General features: G+C 41.5%; 1 protein-coding gene across 11 annotated transcripts in view; it reads right to left on the reverse strand.

Moving 5' to 3' along the window:
• LOC141265097 (sodium channel protein type 5 subunit alpha-like) overlaps positions 1 to 12333 on the reverse strand; it is a 558194-nt gene that overhangs the window by 519447 nt on the left and 26414 nt on the right. The window lies entirely within an intron of this gene.

Genomic DNA, 12333 nt, shown 5'->3' on the forward strand with positions numbered 1-12333 from the left:
TGTCCCCCCTTTAATCTTATGTTTAATAATTCACCAAATGTTTAATGATACACCGGTGAGCTGATCCAAGAATCGGATGGCACAAGGCATTTTGGACGGAAGAGCAGGGCAGGATATAAGTACTACTGTACATCAATAACACATTACAGGTCTTTAACTGACAGAGAAGGTATTACCATTAAAAAAGGTAAGTCCCATTAATGAGTTACTAATGAGGTACTAATTATTATTATAAATGAATGAGTACATTACAAGGCTATCTTATACTTACTATAGATTTTTTTTTTTTTTTTATAGAAATTTCACCTCCTATAGGATAAATGCTGGTACTACACCACATCAATCACAAGTATTCCTGGGCAGACTATGCAGTTACAGGTCAGTATTTTACAGCATATGTAATTATTACAAAAAAAAAAAAAGGAAATTTATTGCTGAGAAGTCAGGAAATAGAACACATGCATGGTACAATATTTAAGGTAATGTATTGAAAAGCTTTAGCTACATGAAGAGATGAGAAAATAAATACCAACAAAAGGAGTCACAGGAGGTCGCTGGAGATACTGTATGCCTTGAGAATATCAAATAACCAACAAACAAAAAAAAAAAAGAGGCAATATATATATCACAAAATATCCATTATGAAACTACATCATGCTTGGATTTATTGTGAGTGGCAATTTTTTACAATATGGAATAAAAGTTTTTGAAATATTTTAATCAAGAATTGGCTGGGAAATCTTCTATTTGTTATGCCGTCTTTGGCCACAAGGGGCAGGAGAGGCATTTTCGTGCTGAGAATCATTGAAACCCTCAAACAAGGTGAGTCGGATATCTGTTTGCAAAGTGTCTAATGCAAGCGCAATTAAGAAGCAAGTACTGTATGGTTAAAGGGTATAATGCATGTTTCACCCTTTCTTGATCAGGGGGCATGTGAATAGAATAGCTGATTTTATATGCAGATTATCTGCTACTAATAAGCAGTTTTTTAGAGTACCGGCAAAATAGATGAGTTTTAACTTAATCCACATAGATGCGGAATCAGCATGGAAATTGGCTTTTCTTGCCAATTTCAGCTACAGAAAGTCAGGAAAATTCACCGCACACTCTTATTTCAAAATGCAAATTCATTTATTTCAATCCACGTGTAGGTAGGCAGATATATGTTCAGAGAGAATTATTTGGTGCAGGATGTTGAAGCGACATAAGTAACATTTCCACCCAATCCTGGGTCTTATTCGTACAATCGCTCTTGGAAGCTTTGTCCTTAGAGGTAGTAAGACTTTGTGGCCCCTGTGGAGGGAGGTAGTGGCAGACACATCAGAAGGCGCAGGAGCGCGTGACTCACTTCTCTTCCCAAGGTTATACCCACTACCTCCCCACACAGGGGACACAAACGTACATAGAAATCCAGAGGCACTATAATGAAGATCCAAATTGCCACTCCCAGAACCCACCCCTCCCCTCCCCCCGACAATCTAACCACTTAGATGCAATGGTCATTGTTTACCATGGTATCTGAACGGTTAAACTGCTGTAAGTGCAATATCTACATCCATGGTGCTACCACTGTCATCCACCATTTGACTCTCAGATGTTCCCTGATGAATGTAACTGAAAAGCTCCGGACATATAAGCATGCACTCTACAGGTCTACAGGACTCATAAGCATTTATCCATTGTGGCTGTCAAATAGTTATTGTAACGAGTCACTTATTGTATCTAAAGATATTGGAATTGGAAGGACAATTGATTTGAACACTAGGGTTTTACTAGGGTGTCCCAAGGTCAGTCACTGTTGAAAGGGGACGCCATATTATTAACCTGGGTGTACCAACCTCACTGAGTAGGTAGGGCAAATAGTTAGGGAGAAAAACTGGGACATTTTTTTTTATTTGATCTATTTTGTTCTCTACTTGTTCAAACTAGTGTACACATATGAAGTTGATCAGTGAGGCTCCTTGGGGTTGTATGTGCAACTTATCTGATTGGTGTGATGCAGGAATAACGTGGGTTGTAGACTAAAATGGACAACTGTACATTAACACTCAAACATAGCACTGCAGCATCAGTACTTTTGATCTGAGTGCATCAATTTGTGCTATTTATATATTGACATCGATTTGGAAGTAAAGTTTACTTAGCGAGATTTATCACTGTGTCGCTTGTACATATACAATAATAATTGTGTCGGAACATCTGAGTAGAACTAAATACAACTAATCCTGTGTGATACCTACATTACCCCCTGGTGATAATCAGGACCCCATCTTGTTATCATATTTCCATTTTACATTGAAGGCCGGATATTATCTTATCTGCAGACCTTTCTAATAAGTGAATAATAAAGGCTTCACTTACAGCAAGCAAGGGTTCATCTAAATTGTAGTTTTGTGTTTAGTAAGTATTAAAGAGCGACATTCAAAGTTATTGCCAATCACAGCACTTTCTAGCTGGTGTCTGCTGTGTAAAACAGCCAGCACTGACCGGGTATGGAGTGAGCTCAGCATGTGAGCCCGCATCATACAAAAATTCTTGACCTCTGCTGTATATGAAGTGGGATGGTAGGAAAGTTGTTGCACTATTCAGCATGGGGGCTCCCCCGCTCAAAGGGCTCATAACAATAATGTGACCTACCCTCAATGCCTTTATAAGGACTCTGTCAGCACAGAATGACTGTTGAAACTAAGTACAGGCGCTCAGTGCATCATGGTGGGGCCAATCATTTACATACGCCTTCCCACCTGCTTGGTTTCCATCTATCTCCACCATTCACTGGCTCTATGAAGCCAGAGCTGTCAATCAAAGAGGAGGGGGATAGAGATAGATGGAAAACACGCAGGTGGGAAGGTGTATTAAAATGATTGGTATAATCAATAGAAAAAGTAGAAAAATCAGCACTCACCATTTAGTTAAGTAATACTTGGATAGGCGCGAAACGGCTGTTGTCCTGATCCATCTCCCTGCTCCACCTGCTTTTCTAAAAAGATTGTCCCGCCACATGAAATAAAGCACACTATTTTTAACTAAATGGTGAGTGCTGATTTTTCTACTTTTTCTATTGATTATATGAATTTGTGAATTTTTTTCTTGCATCACCGTTTGAATAATTGCGAAGGTATGCTCTTAAATAACAGGTATTCTCTTTAACTGATGATGTGTTAGTGCTGTTTTCTTTAATAATTTGGATTTTCGAAACTGGATTAAAATGATTGGCCCCGCCGTGATGACAGTGACCTTTTAAAGCAGCACTCAAATGTTTTTTTGTCTTATTTCAGAGCTGAAGTGGCGCTACTAATCTAAATACCCTGAACCTAGTGATATGCTTACCTTCTTCAGCTGTTCCCAGTGCCGCTCCGGTCCTGCGCCACCATCTTGTGACCGCAACTTCTAATTGACTAGAAGTCAGAAATATCGGTAGCAGGCTGTCAATGTAAGTCTATGAGAAACTCGTTCTGGCCTCGTTCTGGCTCTCATAGACTTACATTGAGTTGTGACTTCCGGATCACTCCAGCAAACACTTGAGCGATCGGGCAGGTCACAAATTGCTGGAGAGCGGCTGGAGCCGATAAAAGATGAAGATGGTGGCTCGTAAGTATGAGACTAGGTGTAGGCAACTTAGATTAATGGCACCACTCCAACGCTGCAATAAAAAAAAAAAACGTTGGGGTGGTGCTTTAAACCTGAAATATTCTGTCATATACCGCATACAAAATCCCGCAATATAGTAGTTAAATAGAATAAAATCTTCAAATAATATTCCAGAATAAAGCCAAATAGTTTCTATATAAAACTGTAAAACAATTCTGAAATAAAACCATCATACACCATCAAATAGTGCTGGGTGCCTTTAGTTTGCTCCTGGGGTTTCCGTCCTCGAGGAAGACCCTGAGACCACGTCCATATACACTAGCATGCAGACCAGTATACAAACACCGCACTATCCTGTAGTCTCTTTAGGGAATGAATATTAATGGGTTTAATGATGAAATAATCAATTTCTCATTGTGTGTAGGAAACACTCTGCTTATTCTGAGGTATTCTCTAACCATGTGTCAATAAGGCCTTATGTGCCCGTGATTAATCACATTGCTATGGCTCTTAGACCTGCACACAGCATTTGTTGCAGTTGTCAAAATAGCCACAAAATTTGTTCTTGAAACAACTGTCACACTAATACTTTTTCTTTATGGCATGATTTATTCTATCACTGTATAACCACCATTGATAAGTGGTTACGGGTTTCATTGCACTGCAGTGTGATCTGAAAAACATTTATATGTAAAGGCTGTGGTTGTATATTGTCTGCCACATTTATGACAGTCGAAAGGAAAAACTATCTTTGTTGCCCATAGCAACCAATCATAGAGCAGCTTTCATTTTTCAAGGGCAGAATACAAAATGAAAGCTGTGATGTGATTGGTTGCTATGGGCAACTAAGACAGTATTGTTTTCGACAATTTTATGAATCTTCCCCAAGTACTGTGTTAAGAAGTCACATAGTTACAAGATGAACGTTACTTATCATTCAGGATATAGGAATTAAGACCAAAAATGAAGACACTAGAAATATATATATGTATAAGTATTTTAGAAACAAAATGTCTATGCTTGTAAAAAAAATTATAAGCAAGGAAAAAGCTCATTATTTGGTTTTATAGATCAATAATCTACTCTCACCACTGTGACCCCCTGCAATTGCTATACTGGGGGATCTTTACATCTGCTGTATCCACACTCCTCTACATCAGTCATGTGGTGGAGTAAGATTCGGGGCAGGAGTCCCAGATTCTAGCAACTGGGGGTTCTAGATAGTGGAGTAACTTGAAGCTTGTGAGCCCCAAGACAGACTCTCCAACAGAGCCTTTGGTCTTCTCATATGGGCTAAGGGGACCTTCTAGAGCCCCATAGGTTCCAGGGCCTGGGTGCAACCACTATACCTTGTTTCCCCAAAAATAAGACATTCTTAAATACATTTTTGCTCCAAAAAATGCGTTAGGGATAGAGATGAGCGAACCTGAACTGTAAAGTTCGGGGTTCGTACTGGACACCTAGTGTCTGGTGCTGAACTCGGAACATGGACTTCTGGAAGTCCGTTTTACAGTTTGGGAGTTCGGGGAGGATAGAGATTCTCCAGCTCCAAAGTTCGGGTCCTCTGATTTCTATGGGTTTCGGGTACAGTTCTAGTACCTGAACCAAACTTTGGACTAAAGTTTTGTCGAACCCGACGAACCCGAACTTCCATGGGACCACTCATCCCTAGTTAGGGCTTATTTTCAGGATATGTCTTATTTTTTCATGAGAAACAACCTTCACCAAGGAAAGCAGACACCCCCAAAAGAATTACACTCAAAAAACCTCACAAGACCCAAAACAATAAGGGGTGGCAAGTACTGGGCTCTCACACACGGATCGCGTTCCACTGCAGCCGAGTGTATTGGGTGGCTCCTGGTGATCGGAAGCAGCCACAACTCTCTAATGTAATGGACTCAGGAGTGGAGTGACACTAGCGGGACTACCCAATTTGTAAGTGACAGCTTGGTACTTGCTAACCCTTACTGTTTTGGGTCTCATGGGTTTTTTTGAGTGCGATTCTTTTGGACTTTCGAGGGTGTCTGCTTTTCTTGGTGAAGGATCTTTTTGTCCTGCTGCATTCTATTGCCAATTAATCTGGACTTTTTACATGTATAGCTGCCTGGACCCTATTTAAATTGATTTTTTTCTGAACTATAACTAGGGCTTATTTTTGGAGTAGGCCTGCACAAGTTGCAGTGACTGTATCTGCTGTTACATTATAGTGGCCAGATGTAACATATACTATAGGAAAATTGGTTTTACAAAATCCCACTGACTCACTATAATACAAAGTTGTACAGGTTTTAAAGCTTGTTCTGTTTTTATAAATCTTTGTAGTTGTTAAGTTTTATGTCGTTTCTTATCTATTATAGGGAAAAATGCTATCAACAGATGGATATGGATAATTGCTGGTATACCAAGAGGTAACATAATAGGATTTTCAATAGACTATGTTTAAGAAAAAGAAAGATAAATAGGAGTAATTTTGGAGGATCTGTAATGGTGCCTGTCTTTGATGCTGTTTTTCTTTTCTATTGCTAAAAATGATTGAGATCTGTTTGTAAGTGTGTATCCATAGAGGCTGGTAAATCGGAGATGCATTTATACCATCTAGTAAAGACCTCTGCAACTAAGGTCACATTCACACATCTAATTTTCCAGTACGTGTTATAGCCATGATTTTTTTTAAGATAAAGAAACTTGTACAGATTATTATGAGTTCTCATTTTAAAGATCACAGTGAAAGCAGCTAATGTTTTCATACCTGAATTTTGGTCAGTAGAAGTATATCACAGAAACCAAAAATCAGAGAAACACTGATGTTTAAATGTCATAATAAAGTCACACAATGCATCATACATGCCTAACTGAGATTTAGTTCATTTAGTATAATTATTTAGACCTGTCAAGAACAACCTGGGCATCTAAAAGACACATGCTGTAGTTTCAAGTGATCCATCTTTATAATGATTGGCAAGGACCAAAACAACCTTTTGGGTTCACACAATGTCAATGTCCCATCTTATGTTCTTCGTCCCTAAAATAAACCTGAGCGACAGCTGACAAAACTGCATTATTGGACAAAGCGCTGTCAAGAACCATTTGCTGTCAAGATACTGCCTGTCCTTCTCAATACCCTGTAGATCCAGCCATATTGCATGTGAGCTCGCTGACAAAACTACTGTATGCTACAAAATGTTGTTAAGAGCCATTTTCTGTCAAGATGAAGAATACCCTGTCCAATATAGTGACGTATCGGAGAGATCCAGGAAAAGGTTCTATATAACTGGTTATGCTCATCTATAACTGGGGTATGTTTATATCAGTTATCCAAAAAATGTGCACTGAATAAAAATGAATATTTTTTATAATTTTTAAATATAAAAAAATCATTAATGAAGGGGTGTAACATTAAAGAGATCACAGATGCAGCTGGAGCCTAGCATGGTCGAAAAGGTTCAGTACTATAAATCACGTGTGTTTTTTTGGAGAACAGTTTCACATTTTTATTTGGGGTCCAGGAGCCTCAAATTACACCTTTCCATTTATGAATATGTACAAAAGTGTCATAAAAAAAAAACTCACAGACCATGGGCTTTTGTATTAATGATTTTTCCAGGCAGTTCTGCTAATCAAGCAGCATCCATTAGAATAGATGTTGGATTATGGCTTTACACTTGGCGGGGCGTTCTCAATGCCTGATTACAAAAACTGCCTGGACAAAGCATTAATACAAAAGACTGTGATCATGTTGAGAGTCCCTAATTTAGCTTTTTTTTCCAAAAAAAAAAAGAAATTATAGTTATTTTACTTGTAAAAAATATTTCTAGATTCATGCCCTCAGAGTCGCTTTCCTATTTAGTAAAAAACATATTATTAAGTCGTTTCTTGGTTTCAGCAAGACAGACTGAAATCGGTATAGTCTACAGGCTTGTTCCCACAGGACATAACTACTGCATGCTTTCCAAAATACAAGATTTGCGGTGGCAAAAGCCTCAGCAGATTTTGTTGAAGAAATTCAGCACATTTGTCATATATTTCACTCTTTGCATTGCACTTGTAACAGGAGTATACACAGACAGAGGTGGGCCCCTGTGCAAGAACAGTATATGGACCGTTTGGAGTCCATATAATTCATCATAATGCACAATTCCACCTGGTTTGAAGATAGAAGTACCCCTCTTACCTCTTGGACCCCTGTGCCGCAGTTTTTACCAATGATATGTCCGCCTTTGAGTTGTAAAACTGACATGCTGCAAATTTTTCATTTGCTTTGACTGTCAGTTTTCACTACAAATTTTCTTTGCAATGTCTGGATGTGATTTCTACATGGCTACTTTAGACACTGTCAGTGAGAACTCTCCAGGACTCCATTCCTGGGTGGACCCCCATTTGATTGATAGATTGTATATGGTCTATTATATCCGATTAAAACCTCCTCTCCCTTTGCTTCTATTTAATTATATAATAATAGTAAATACTAATATTACTCTTATTCCCGCAGCCTAATAACCCACCACATCATAAATATTATGAGCATTACTTAACCCTAGAAAGCATACCTGGGGCCTCGCAGGCACGCCCAGTTAATTGTTTTCTATTTTCTGCAAGATTACTTTAGTTAGAATTTTGAAACTCTAGGTATTCCTCAGGTATATAGCTGTTTGTCATTTTTGTTTGAGTTATTCCATGTTATTTGCACACGGGCCTAAAAGGCCCCAGGTATGTGAAAGTGTAGATTTTTATGGTCATGCGTTCTAGGGTTAAAGAGGACACGTCAACAGGTCAAAATTGGCCAGTTTTTCTCTTATTTTATTTCCGCTGATCCCGAGTCTTCTGTTTCTTGTCTCTTTTAAATCTGCCATCCGATTCCACAGATATGGGCCTATTTATTGAGTGCTAATCTTTATAGTCTTTACCAAGGGGCTGTTGTTCATAGGGTAATTATGCTCTATAAAATTATAGCAAAAACTAAATCACATTTGACTTGGTGACAGGTCCTCTTTAAGACAACCTGTAAGGAGTCTTTCAGACGTCTGGATATTTCCGGTACTGGAAAAAACAGTACCGGAGATATCCGTGTCCTTGTGTCCATGTGCACCTGTGAGGCACACGTGTGGCAACCATGTGCAGCCTGTGTTCCACGTCAGTATCACACGAACCGGGGCATGGGAATCAGCGGGACAGTTAGCGTTGTTCCCAAGCGCCGGGTGCTGAACGCTGCCCTCATCATTGTCCCCTGTTTGCGCTGTGATCAGTGCGAGCAAGGGTCAATGTTGAGAGTAGTATTCTGCTCCCGCAGTGTCCTAGTGTAAAAATAAGAATAAAATAAAAAAATCCTTATACTCACCGGTCCGAAGATGTCCCCCGCTGTAATCCATCTGATTGCTCACGCCGAGGATCAGATGAAAATGACTCTCTGCAGCAAGCGAGCCCCGGATCTCTGCTGAACTCACAGTTACAGGACATCACTCAGTGATCTCGGCACTCAGGGGTCCGCTCGCTGCAGCGAGTCATTCTCCTCTGCTCCTTGGTGTGATATCATCCGTGTGTCATCACTGTGCATGTGTGGAGGTCGTTTTGCAGCCCGTCTTGCCACAAAAAAACGAACATGTCAACGTGTTTTGCCCACAGACACATGGTCCATGAAAATACACTGACATGTGCACAGACCTATTCATTTGAATAGGTCTACAAGTGTCAGTGTCTCCAGTACGTGTGGAAACGGACACCACACGTACTCAAAACACTGACGTCTGAAAGGTGTCTAAGGTTGATTTCCCACGATGAGTTTTTGGTGCATTTTTGACACTGTGTATTTTCGCTGTGTCAAAAACTCAGCGTCTTACATTTCTAGCAAAGTGGATGGGATAATATAGAAATCTCCTTCCCACTGTGCTTTTACTCAGCGGAAACTCACATGCGCTGTGTGTTTCAAATCCGCAACATGTCAATGTCTCGCAGGTACGCTGAGTTTTCGGTGGGGATTTTCCCCATACACTTGCTTTAAATGTGGAGAATCTGCAGATAAAAAAAACGCTCATGCGCTTATAGTGCATTTCCGCGCACGCATGTAATCTACACTTAAGTATGTCAATAAAGTTTTGGCAAAGCCGAATACCAGGAAGTATCAAAAGCAAAGCAGCTTTATTGAAAGTGTAGCACCCTGAGGACTCGGCTGCTACAGGGGTATTACACCTCAAGCCAGAGGTGTGGTATTCCACTCCCGGGTAAGGATGGAGTGTGGAACTGAGCTAGTAGGCTGCATGCACTACATACATCCCATTTCCGGGGGACAGAACGACGGTACTCCCACCAGTATATGTGCAGGTACGACTGCGTCTGTCCCTGGCTGGAGTGGGAGGGGGGTGGAACATCCCAGTAGTGTAGGGGCAGATAGGGGGAGTAGTCTGGGTAAAGATAGGAGCTCATTGGGTGCTGGTCACCTGAGCTCACACATAGAGGGAGTATATAAGGTGGGCACCATCTTAGGACAGGGTCAGAGTTTAGCCTGAGGAGCAGAGCAGAGGAGCTCAGCCAGGAGGGCTGACAGGGAGCTGTGGCTCCGGCTGGGCCCAGCTCCAGAGCAGAGCCTGCAGAGAGAGAGAGAGGAGTGAGAAGGACCCAGAGAGGAAACAAGAAGGAACCCCAAGATCCCAGAATAAGGACAGAAGGGTGAAGGGTTGGCGGACAAGGGTACCGGATCCCAAGCTGGCGGAGGCCCAAAACGAACCTTAGCCAGGAACCGGAGGTCGTGGTCAGGATCTGCCACGACCCTCACCAAATCCACTAGAAAGGCACACCGAGTATAGGGTCAGGGAGCCCAGAGGAGGCTTGACCACCAAGAGACCCGAGGGAGCCGGCCAAAAGTGGATCCCTGGTGGGAACGGCCAGAGGAAGGGAGAGTCAGAAAGGAGCTCAGGACCACGCTCCGGAATTGCCTGGGGGTTGGCCGAGTCCAGGACCTGGTGGACGCAGCACGGCTCGGGTGGTCACTCAAGGCCAGAGTGACCAAAAGAACACCAGTAAGTAAAAACCCTGAACTGCATCTCCTGACTCTGAGTCTCCTTTCTGCATCATCACAACCCCCATCATCTACTCCTGCTGCCCTGAGGCCATACCCCTCCCGTTGGGGGTTATACCATCACTGCTGCACATATACCACCGGCCTCAGTGGACTGCTCTGCAGCGGCGGCTTCAAAGCCGCACTCAACGGGTGGCGTAGTCGACAATCAAGTTAAACATCTACTGCCATAGACTGCCACTTAGTTTGACACCCTGGGCACGGACCGGGTCACCGCCACAAGGACTACTACCCCCATCGAGATCCGGCTCCGGGTATCCCCTACAGCACTGGCCCAGGGGGCGCGTCAAAAGCATGACACACCAAAAAGAGACAAAAAATGCAATAAAAATGCCGGTTAAAAAATCATACTCAAAAACTCAATTAAAAACTGCAAGTAGCCTAATTTAAATAATAGCAAATAGGAACAATGTATCTGTGTGAATTAAGTCCACTTTTTTTCACTGATTTCCATTGTAGTACTGCTTCCAATCAATTTTTTCTCATTTAAATAATAGGTGCAGAAATGGTGCTGAAATTCTGCAGTGTCAAAAACTCAACAAAAGCTCATGGTGGGAACTCCTCCAGTCTAAGTATACAAATGAGACACTTCCAGAGCCATAAGTCGGTTTTCCATCACTCATGGCAAAGAATTAAAGTCATATTCTCAAGTTTGCACGTTATATACCCTTTACATAGAGGATAACTTCTTGATCGCTGGGAGTGCAACAGCTGGGACCCCCTCCAATCCTGAGAACCAAAAGTGCTGAAGACCAGCAGAGCGCAGCACTCGGCTATCTATTAAGAATGAATGGAGAGTCAGTGCGCATGATCGACCACGTTTCATTCCCAAGGAGCTCTTCAGGAAACAATCAGGAATTTATCCCCTGTTCCATGGAAGACAACTTACAAACTTGATAATGCTCCTTTAAGGACCCTATACACAATAGATGGAAGTGGAATGAATGATAATTCAGCCGCCAGCTATTTCTCCTGACTCCCCCATATATGAGAGCACTTGTCTACACCGAGCATTCGTGTGTTCTTCATGAGAAAACTGTTGCCAGACTCCTCTGATAGCCGCTTATCTCCACACCAAACAAAGAGGAGCGGCTGTTGAAATTCCTACATTTGGATCCTTCTCTGATGGGAGAAAGATGGGAGACCACCATACATGTTAGACGGTTCGGCTGACTTCAATCTAATGTGTATGTGGACCTTTATTTTGCTGCCCTAGCCCTGTATCTAAATGCCATAATCAAGGCAAAGTGACTTGGCATCTGAAAAAATATCCGCTGGAAATATATATCTAAAATAGTTGATATCTATAAAAGGCAGAAAATATTTTCATTCCAATGTATGAGTAAACTCTGCAGACGTGAACAACTCCATTTCCATCCACCATGTACTTCATTTACTATATGATAAGTGCCTCCATCCAATAACATTACGTATACTCTGTACAGAAGTACGGTAACTTTTAGAAACAGATTTAATAGCTAAGGGAGCAATTGTAATTGTTATAGAGCATTAGAAAGCACAGGCAGGATGAGCGTCCGTGGCTCTGCATTTCCTGCTCTCTGTGGCATTACCTAAGATCCCTAATGCTGCTTTATGTCTTCATATATTGAAACACTAATAACTGGACCGGCCGCTCAACAAGCGCCTGTGTCTCTTTCTTCTTGGAACAGAGC

The sequence above is a fragment of the Phyllobates terribilis genome, unplaced genomic scaffold, assembly GCF_046119375.1.
Source record: "Phyllobates terribilis strain yellow unplaced genomic scaffold, ASM4611937v1 Scaffold_4__5_contigs__length_816908805, whole genome shotgun sequence".
NCBI classification, from domain to species: domain Eukaryota; kingdom Metazoa; phylum Chordata; class Amphibia; order Anura; family Dendrobatidae; genus Phyllobates; species Phyllobates terribilis.